Below are 9,832 nucleotides of genomic sequence, written 5' to 3'. Positions count from 1 at the left end.
AGGCGCTGAGAAGAGAACCTGGAAGGACCCCACAAGTAGTTGTGAACCCGGGGAACTCAGAATTGTGTTTCCTCCGTGACTAATACTGTGAATAGCAACAGAACATTGCAATATTATGAAGGACTTTTTCAGAAAAACTTGATTAAAAAATACTGAACGATGCCATTAGAAACACAGCATGATACATTCATGGGACATTATCTCATTCACTGCCATCCTCGAATTTATTCAGGAATTGAAAATATGAGGTGTAGCGCCATTCCCGAATTTGTTCTAGTGTTGTTTTTTTTCTTGCAGAGGCGGTGCCGATATAGCGCTGATCAGACCCCTGGCATTTGCCTTTTGTACAGCTGCCCCCACTTGCACCTCATATAACTACAGACTCATATAATTTAAGAATTCACTTTTTTTTATAAATGAAGAGAGTCTAAGGCAGGGGTGTCCAAAGTCGGTCCACGAGGGCCGCCGTCCTGCCTGTTTTCCAGCTCTCCCAGGAGTGGAGGCATTTTTGCACATCATCTTCATCTTTTATCTTTTTATATTTATCATCTTTATTGGCCAAGTATGTCGAACATACAAGCAACTTGTCTCCGGTAGAACATGCGGCACTAGTAAACAGGAACACTACTAGGGAGCACGTAACCGAGGTTGCCACTCGCGTCGGCGCCATCTTGGATTTCATGTCTGGCAGTGAATGAGTTAAATCGATTTTGAGGATGAAGGCGTCGGTACTTTGACATAACGGAGATTTAAGGAATCCGCATATATATTTGGGATTAATATCTTGCAGTGACTGAATAGCGAAGTGTCTTGAGAACTATATTTTATCCAATATCAAGTCAGACAATATCATTTGTTTATTCCTTAGTCGCCACCATGATCTATGATTTTTTATTAAAGTATCGCCTGTCTCGTGATTTATCTTACACTTACACTTCCTCTCCTTCCTTCTTTTGTTTTTCCATAAATTGTCAAGGCAACGTCAAAGCAAACTAACTCTGGATACTGGAAATAAGCATATTTGTTCTGGCTCAGACACAGTCCAGAAGATATTAACCATATGGGAAATGCACAGAATATTACGGACCCGACATTATAGGCCAAGAAAGACAATTAGGGCAAACATCCGACTGACACTTTGCTACGATTTCTCAAAATATCAGAGCTTTCATCCATACAGCGTGCGCAGTAGTGTGCTGCAGGACAAAGCTGGCCGTGCCGCATGCTGAGTCATTGCGGTAATTAAATGTGACTGGACGCTAGCAAGGTCAACTATGGATACCTTAACGCAGGCCAAAGGAAAGTTACAGGCTCATTATCAAGAGACAGGAGAAGCGACTTTTTACGGTTTATTTTCTTCCTTTTGCACCTTTTAGGCTCATTGGATGACCCAGTTTTCCTTTTGCTACATTTGCTTGATGAATCTATCAATCCGTATGTGTGAGATCTCAATGCCACATCCTTCATGTGTGCTGCAAATGAGCCCTAAAATGGAGTTGACTGGTATTCTAATGATTTCGTGTAGTTTCGTTAACTGGTTAGTGTGGCTAATGAGCCAGACAAGAACACAATGAAAAGCAATTTGGAACATCCTGTCTACCTGTTTGAGCGTATATTTGGAGCAGACTTAGGAAAGACCGTCGAGTGTTGCTGACTGAGCCGAAACACAATCATGAGAGAGGAGGAGAAAATAAATCACATCCTGAAGTTAAAATAATTCAACATGGTCCTGTGAGGTTATTATAACAGTAAACTTTTCTCAGGAAAAAAAAAACACACGGGTCATTGCTTTTGGCTACACGCGCTGGGCTGAAAACATTAATATCTCGCATCCACGCCTCTTGCGATTGTCCCTCAAAACTCTGGAGACCGCGGTGCATTCATAGTGCAGCTTCTCACAATGCCAAAATAAGTAAATATGGACAAGCATTGCTTGTTTTTCTATTGCTAGTAAAATGTTATATGATAAGGGTGGGAATCACCCAGTTTGGAGAGAGGTCATGAAACATGAGTGATGAGATGCACCTGCGCATTATGACATTATACTGAGTTACTAATATTTTAACAAATGACTCTACAAATCATATGAAATAGCCAAATACATGTTTTTGTCGAAAAAGCAAAATAGTTTTACACATAGAACATTGTATTTTACCTTACGAGAGCACATTTATCAACAATCTAGATTCGAGAACCTAGATTTTGTCAGAACTCGCTGTAGCCGCTATCGCTATCTAATGCTAACTTGCGATAGCCGCTATAGCTAGCTAAAGCTAACTCACTAATGCCTCTATCACTAGCTAATGCTAACCCACTATAGCATCTATTGCTAGCATACTTTAACCCAGTTCAGTGAGGTATTTGGATTTTCTCTCATTTTCTCGCACATCCCTGCCAAAAATCACATACCTGTCAAACTTGGCTAATAGCTCCTTTTATAAATCATTACAATTTCTTTATAACAATTGTACGGGATACATTATTTACACTAAGACAAGCGGAAATGCAGACAGCTAACCGCGCATGTGCACCTTATGCTTTTGTCAATCCGACCGTACGCAGCGATAAAAAAAAATATACGATTATGGATTGGTTTTCGTGGTTTGCTGTGATAATAGCAGTGATTGGCGACAGCATTGTCGTTGGCGACTAGCGGTTGAGACCAACTGGATTTGAGTCAAAATGGTCTTTGGAAGATCGGTTCACATTTTTACCCCATATAAAAGTTGTTGTACGCCATACATTATTTGAAATGATAAAAAAAAACGAAACATATAAAATACGGTGAAAACGTATAAGTTGACAGATATGATATCATGTCAGATTCATTGAAGACGCTGAGGTGTATGTGCTCCAAAAAATAGCCTATCACAAATTTATGACTCAAGCTTGACAGTTGCATTTGAAAGGTAAGAGAACAATCAATACCTTTTTTAATTCAGTCAAATAGCTTCATTTTTTTTCAACGGTTGAACACAATCAAAGCAAGAGAATAAATAATGTTATATTCACCCGTTGTGTGCTATCTGACATGCCAGATCTCCAGGCAGATGACGGCCCATGAACGAGCGCATGTTCTTGGCTCCCAGAGACAGATCTCCTCCTCCGGGTTCTCGGCGCGCTTGAGAGATATGAGATTAGACAGCTGCAAGTCACACTCATTGTCCTTCGTTAACAAGTGTAATTTGTGCCTCATTCTGTCATCCGGCCCGTCCAAGAGCGCCTAAATTCATTCTGGCTCTGCGCGGAGGTTGGAAGAATCATCACGCTGGCATCCGCCGTGGCGCCATCTGTGATGAGAAGAGCCGTGTGGAGACACGTAAATAATCCAATCGAAAATAGTAAAAAGGCTCTCTGGTTGACCACATAGAATGATTATCCTTAGGTACACACATACACACACAAATTCGGTACATACCGTACCACTAGCATTCCCACGGTGGCTGTCGGTAAAATCCGCCATTGTCATCAAATCCCATAATCCCCTACTTCCCCCCCAAACAAATTACAGCTGCAACAAATGAGATGAAACTATTCTCTGATGAACCCCAAACGGGTGAGTTTGCACACGATTGTTGACAGCTGATTGTAAAATAGATTGGGAATGGTGCCATTGCTTGGACACTTGGAATAGATGCAACGTTGATTAGGACAACAGACGGGCTGCCAAATTCACGCTCGGCTGACGGTTTTGCTGAATGGGCTGATTTCCTTGTTACTGCTTTTTAAGTATTCAATTGGCTCCTCTGATTCCCTTTTGGATAATTTGTCGGCCTGCATCATTTGGGTTGGCTTTATGTAGGCCGCTTAAAGTCATGCCACCTCCTCCTCCTTCACCTGGCACAAGAGCGGAAAATGCGGACAGAAACCGTTTGGAAAACACTGACAAGGATAAGTGGCAATCCATTGAAGAGTCAGATGTGACGAATAATCTCTTCTCTCATTTCACAGGTCATCCATCCATTTTTGCAAGGAGCATGTCCATGTTCAAGTCACAGCTGAGAAAATGAGAGGAAATGCCAACAGCTCACTGAACTGGGCTTGTGTAGGCTAGCGATGGAGGCTATAGCGGGTTAGCATTAGCTAGCGATAGAGGCTATAACGGGTTAGCATTAACTAGCGGTTGAGGCTGCAGTGGGTTAGCATTCGCTAGCGATAGCGGCTAAAGCAGGTTTTGACAAAATGTGGTAAATGTGTAAGGTGAAGTATAAATCCTGCACAATTATACATATAAAATACAAGTACAGTAAAGTCTCGTTATATCGATATTCTCGGGAGTCGGAAAAAAATATCGATATAACCGCGACTATCGATATACGCACATGTAATTTTCTCCTTGCGTTCATAGAAATAGTATCGTAATAAGCGGTACTATCGATATAACCGATATCGATATAACGAGACTTTACTGTATATGTATTAAAGGACGACCGACGTCACTTTTTTGTTTTTTAACTGACACCAGAAAAACGTTTTATAGCATCTGAAATACCCAAAACACGCAGTATGATATTTTTAGTCAAATGCAAAACACCAATAAAAATGATTTAAAGTGTCCAAAATCTGCAAAAAATTGAGCTGCGAATTGGGCATTTTCAGAAAGTCCCGCCCCCAGTTCGTGACGTCACGCCAAGATGTCTTGCATTGCTTGTGAATCAAAACAATGGCTTCAGATTCGGAGAATATGCTTTCATGTTACACATCCAGTTATGAATATGATTCAAATAGTTCTGAAGAGGAAAGCATACATGTTTGCAATCGATTAAAGAATTTAGTTGTGCCATTTTGAGGCAACATTGGGGGAAAATCTCTCACCCAAAAAAGAGGTGCAAAATGGCGACCTCCTGTGGCCACCTCCGTTTCCACAGGCTTCCTTATATGGCGCTTGGACGCCCTCTTCTGACCTTCTGGCGGCTTTTGGGTGCAACACAAGGTCACCAGACCAAACATGTACTGCAAAATACATTGACGTGATGGAAGGACCGCTACAATGCGTCTTTTTTTACGGTCAAGGGCGGTCCTTTAGTGACGTCACTTACGGACTCGTCACCAATTCAAAAACAAGACTTCCTGAATATTCAGCGCGAGTCTTAAAACGTAAAATATAGCTATATGCGGTGGAATCTTATTAAAATACGCCCAGTAGAAGTCATTTGAAGCCATTTTACACATTATGGACACAACTTGTCCGGAGACGTCGGTTGTCCTTTAAATATTTTGTTTTTTCCACATAAACATGTATTTTGGGTCGTTGTACTAAATTCATCCTGTCTACTTGATAACTAATGTTAAGCAGATTCCTTACTTACAGACAGTGTATTGTCGGTGTTTGGATTGTTGCCGTCTCCTTCTCGCACTCGTTCTTGTGCTCTTTTTTCTTGTATTGAAACTCCTTCCTGTCTCCCCGATGTATGATTTCGGGGAGATACAATACAAGAAAAAAAGAGCACAAGAACGAGTGCGAGAAGGAGACGGCAACAATCCAAACAAGAGCAATAAAAGAACAAGCACAACAGGAGCACCATAAATCAGCCATCACGGACCACTGCAAAAGAGAGAACCACATCATGGACTGGGAGAAGGCCAGAGTCATCCGCACCGAAGACAAAAAACATCAGCGCTGGATCAGGGAGGCCATTGAAATCCGAAAGCGAGGACCAAGGACCATCAACAGGGATGAGGGAGCTTACATGCTCTCTACTACCTGGAGCAGCATCCTGGAGGGACGAGCGGACAGCGGGGGGCGTGGCTTGCCTGTCAGTTCTGACAGGTAGGTCACGCCCTCATAGCAACACCAGCTGAAAATGGCGCGTCACAGCAACATCCGTGACACTCTGACGAAGGCGGAAGTAGTCGCCGAAACATGTCAGGTATTTGAACACCGACAATACACTGTCTGTAAGTAAGGAATCTGCTTAACATTATGTATTTTGGGTATTTCATATGATTTGTAGAATCACTTTTTAAAATATTAATAACCTAGTATAATGTCATAACGTGCAGGTAATCAGTAAAATAATAACATATTTGTTGTTCCTTATTCTACTACTATGAACGTTCTTTTTCTGCCCCGCACAAAACCAAATAAAAAGTATGCGTGGGTGTGCAAATTTTCACTGTACTTTAACAGATACTTCTTGTGAAATATTATTTATATCGAAGGAATCTAGTTAATTTTTGGAGCTTGATGAGAGGCAGGCTTTGATTTTACATGAGAGAAATCAAGATGATATGTACTCCTCCTCCAATCAGAACTCAGCAGCTCCCACGGGTCACATTTGCACAACTTCAGTACTTGTTATCTGTCGGAAAATATGATTTATAGTCCCTTTCTATATGCTAGAATGAGCATAAATATTAGCAGTGTGACCTTAGTGTCCTCCAAACTGACGCAAGCAATCATGGCTCAATTTAATGATGATTTAAATTGTCCCAAAGAGCTGCCGACCCATGGACGGTGTCACTTTAAGTCGTGGAAGTCGGAAAAGGGAACCGGAGGGCTTTAATGAAATATGCAAATCCGACATTGAGGCGGAGTGCTACTATCAAGCTTTAAAATTTCAAAACACAAGCTTATATCCTTCACTTTTGGTTAACATTATTGAGTTCAGAGCATTGGAAAAAAAATTGGAATAGCTCTCGCTACGGTGATAAAGAATTGCTAACAATGCTAACAACAACACAGCACCTTGTTTTTAGCTGACTCATTCATGTGGTATATTGCCAAGACTTCATCTTGTGCTCGAGGAGCCGAAAATGACCGAATTATTTCAAAAGAGTGCCTCATTGTCGCAACGAGAGCCGCAAGTCAAAATGCTAACCTTGCGTCTCAAACCACTCGTCGGTTTTCGACCTTCTTCTTCATATTCTTCATCCTTCTCAGTTTCGCTCTGGCTTTTGTGCCCCCCCGTCCCCCTCCAATGCCCCCTTTCCATGCATTTGAACACTTCAGTTGCCATTTAGGTCACAGAAATATGACATCTTGTGCTCTAATGATTTGCAGACTATAAGTGAAAATGCCCAGCATGAATCATGAAAATGCATTTTTCCATTTCCATTACGGAGGAGACGACACGCTCCCGGAGAGATTTACACCATCATTGCTTTCTCATCCTCTCTCTCTCTCTCTCTCTCTCTCTCTCTCTCTCTCTCTCTCTCTCTCTCTCTCTCTCTCTCTCTCTCTCTCTCTCTCTCTCTCTCTCTCTCCTTCTACCCCTCTCTCTCTCTCTCTCTCTCCTTCTACCCCTCTCTCTTTCTCTCTCTGCGTAGCATCCTCTCATATCTCCCTCCCTCTAAAATGCACTTTCCAATTCAGCTCATTTACAGTTTGAATAGTGCTTTGCGTCAGTCAAGTTCAGCCACGTGAAGGACAGCAAGAGTAGATGTCTCACGTTATTGCTATTTGAATGTGGGCCGTTTATACAGATCCATCCGAAAAGAAAAAAAAAATCATTATTTTAGCCCACTGGGCAAATGGAGTTCAATGATTAAATGAATCAAAGATTAACTTTGCGGGGTTTCAATTTTTGCAGTTGAATGCTTGAACGCAGAAACACCAGATTATAGCAATTATTGGAACTCTTGTTTGAAACATAAGACTCAGTCCTCGGAGCGCAACACGAGGTTTGTATTTTATTTCATTTTTTTAGTTCTTTGAAAGACTGTGTGGGAATTTAATTGGTAAGAGGGATTATAAGCGTGATTAAAGGACAACCGACGTCACTTTTTTGTTTTTTAACTGACATCAGAAAAATGTTTGATAGCATCTAAAATACCCAAAACACGCAGTATGATATTTTAGTCACATGCAAAACACCAATAAAAATGACTTAAAGTGTCCAAAATCTGCAAAAAAAATGCGCTGCGAATTGGGCATTTTCAGAAAGTCCCGCCCCCAGTTCGTGACGTCACGCCAAGACGTCTTGCATTGCTGGAGAATCCAAATAATGGCTTCAGATTCGGAGAATAGGCTTTCTTGTTACACATCCAGTTATGAATATGATTCAAATAGTTGTGAAGAGGAAAGCATACATGTTTTCAATCGATTAAATAATTTATTCCATGCCATTTTGAGGCAACATTGGGGCAACAATGGATCATCAGAAAAGAGGCACAAAATGGCGACCTCCAGTGGCCACCTCCGCTTCCACAGGCTGATAAATTCCTTATATGGAGCTTGGACTCCCTCTTCTGGCGGCTTTTGGGTGCAACACGGTTCTCAGACCAAACATGTACAGCAAAATACATTGACGTGAAGGAAGGACGCTCAATGTGTCTTTTACGGTCAGGGGGCAGTCCTTTCATGACGTCACGTACGGACTCGTCACCAACTCAAAAACAAGACTTCCTGAATATTCAGAGTGAGTCTTAAAATGTAAAATATAGCTATATGCGGTGGAATCTTTTTAAAATACGCTCAGTAGAAGTCATTTGAAGCCATTTTACAAATTATGGACACAACTTGTCCGGAGTTGTCGGTTGTCCTTCAAGTCGCATCTGGCTTGTTTATAAATGTGTAATGCAAAATTAAGCAATTTGATCTGTTGTGCAAAAGGATGTAAATTAGATTTAAACTCAAACATTAAAAACAGTTTTAGTATTTGTTAAGATATGAAATACATTTACCAAATTTTCCATATATAAGGCACACCGGACTATAAGGCGCATCTGAAAAAAGAAAAACGTTCTCCAAATACATGTACAGTGATAACTAATCTCACAAACTTAATTGGTTCTCAGAAAGTGCGTGTAAGGCGGAAAGTTTGTCTGCCGAACATTTATTTCCCATAAGAAACCATTAAAAATGAGAATAATCCGTTCCCAGGTCCCCATAAAACATCATTTTTTACTAAATATGCCTTAAAACTACACAAAATATACCGTATTTTATGTATGTATAAATGCGCTATTGTATTGTAATTAAAGAAATAAACTGTACAGTATAATACATTATTTTACCTTTGTGATGTTCGTTTATGTAGTTGCCTCTTGCCCTCATTCACACTGTCCCCTGCTACCTGCTTGTCGTTAATCCAAATCAACAGAAGTTTTTCAACCTCTTCTATTGCTATTAAAATTGTTGATATATTAGAAAAATAGATTTTATTCAAATAATGTTTTTTTCATTTGCTAATTAGAAATATCATGCTCCAATGAATGTATTTTGGTTTATTTCAAACAATTTTAATACCCTCACTCACACTGTCCCCTGCTAGCTGCTTTTCGTTAATCCAAATCAACAGAAATTTTTCAATCACTTCTATTGCCTGAGACCGTTGCTTAGACAACAGAGAAACACCCTTAGCCACACGTAGCAATGGTCGACTTAGCATACTGGTAGTGTAATGCTAAGTCACACAAACGCACACCTCGTTTGTACTTTTCGATGATCTCCTGCTTCTGCTCGACCATAATTTTCTTTTGTGTCCTCTTCAGCTTAACACTAGCCTGTGGTGGGGTATTTTTTGGTCCCATAAAAGCAAAAGTACTCCACGCTAACAAACCACGTCTACACTCAAAGAAAGTGGTTGTGCAAAACTAGTCCGCCAGCCACCATGGCGCTGTGTGGTTTGGTTCGTGCGCCAAAAACTACTTTGTTAGCCAAGACTATATGCTAGCGAATTTAATGTTCGTGAGGCGAAAAGTTCGTGAGCTAAAGCATTCGTAAGCTGAGGTATCACTGTATAATAAATATATATATACAATAAAGTCTCGTTATATCGATATCGGATATATCGATAGTCCCGGTTATATCGATACTATTTCTATGCATGCACGGAGAAAATTACATGCAAACAAGGTCGGATATATCGATAGTCCCGGTTATATCGAT

General features: G+C 40.7%; 1 long non-coding RNA gene across 1 annotated transcript in view; it reads right to left on the bottom strand.

The window, feature by feature from the left end:
- Positions 1-3,029: 3,029 nt before the first annotated feature.
- Positions 3,030-9,832, bottom strand: part of LOC148898897 (uncharacterized) — a 109,307-nt gene continuing 102,504 nt past the window's right edge. Inside the window, exon 4 of the long non-coding RNA XR_016114882.1 lies at positions 3,030-3,290. This is a non-coding gene — a long non-coding RNA (uncharacterized LOC148898897). The remainder of the gene's footprint in view (positions 3,291-9,832) is intronic.

Source organism: Hippocampus bargibanti, linkage group LG04, assembly GCF_051943395.1.
Source record: "Hippocampus bargibanti isolate YZ-2025 linkage group LG04, ASM5194339v1, whole genome shotgun sequence".
NCBI lineage: Eukaryota > Metazoa > Chordata > Actinopteri > Syngnathiformes > Syngnathidae > Hippocampus > Hippocampus bargibanti.
The sequence above is the reverse complement of the archived record's forward strand: the minus strand, read 5'-3'. Positions and strand labels throughout refer to the sequence as shown.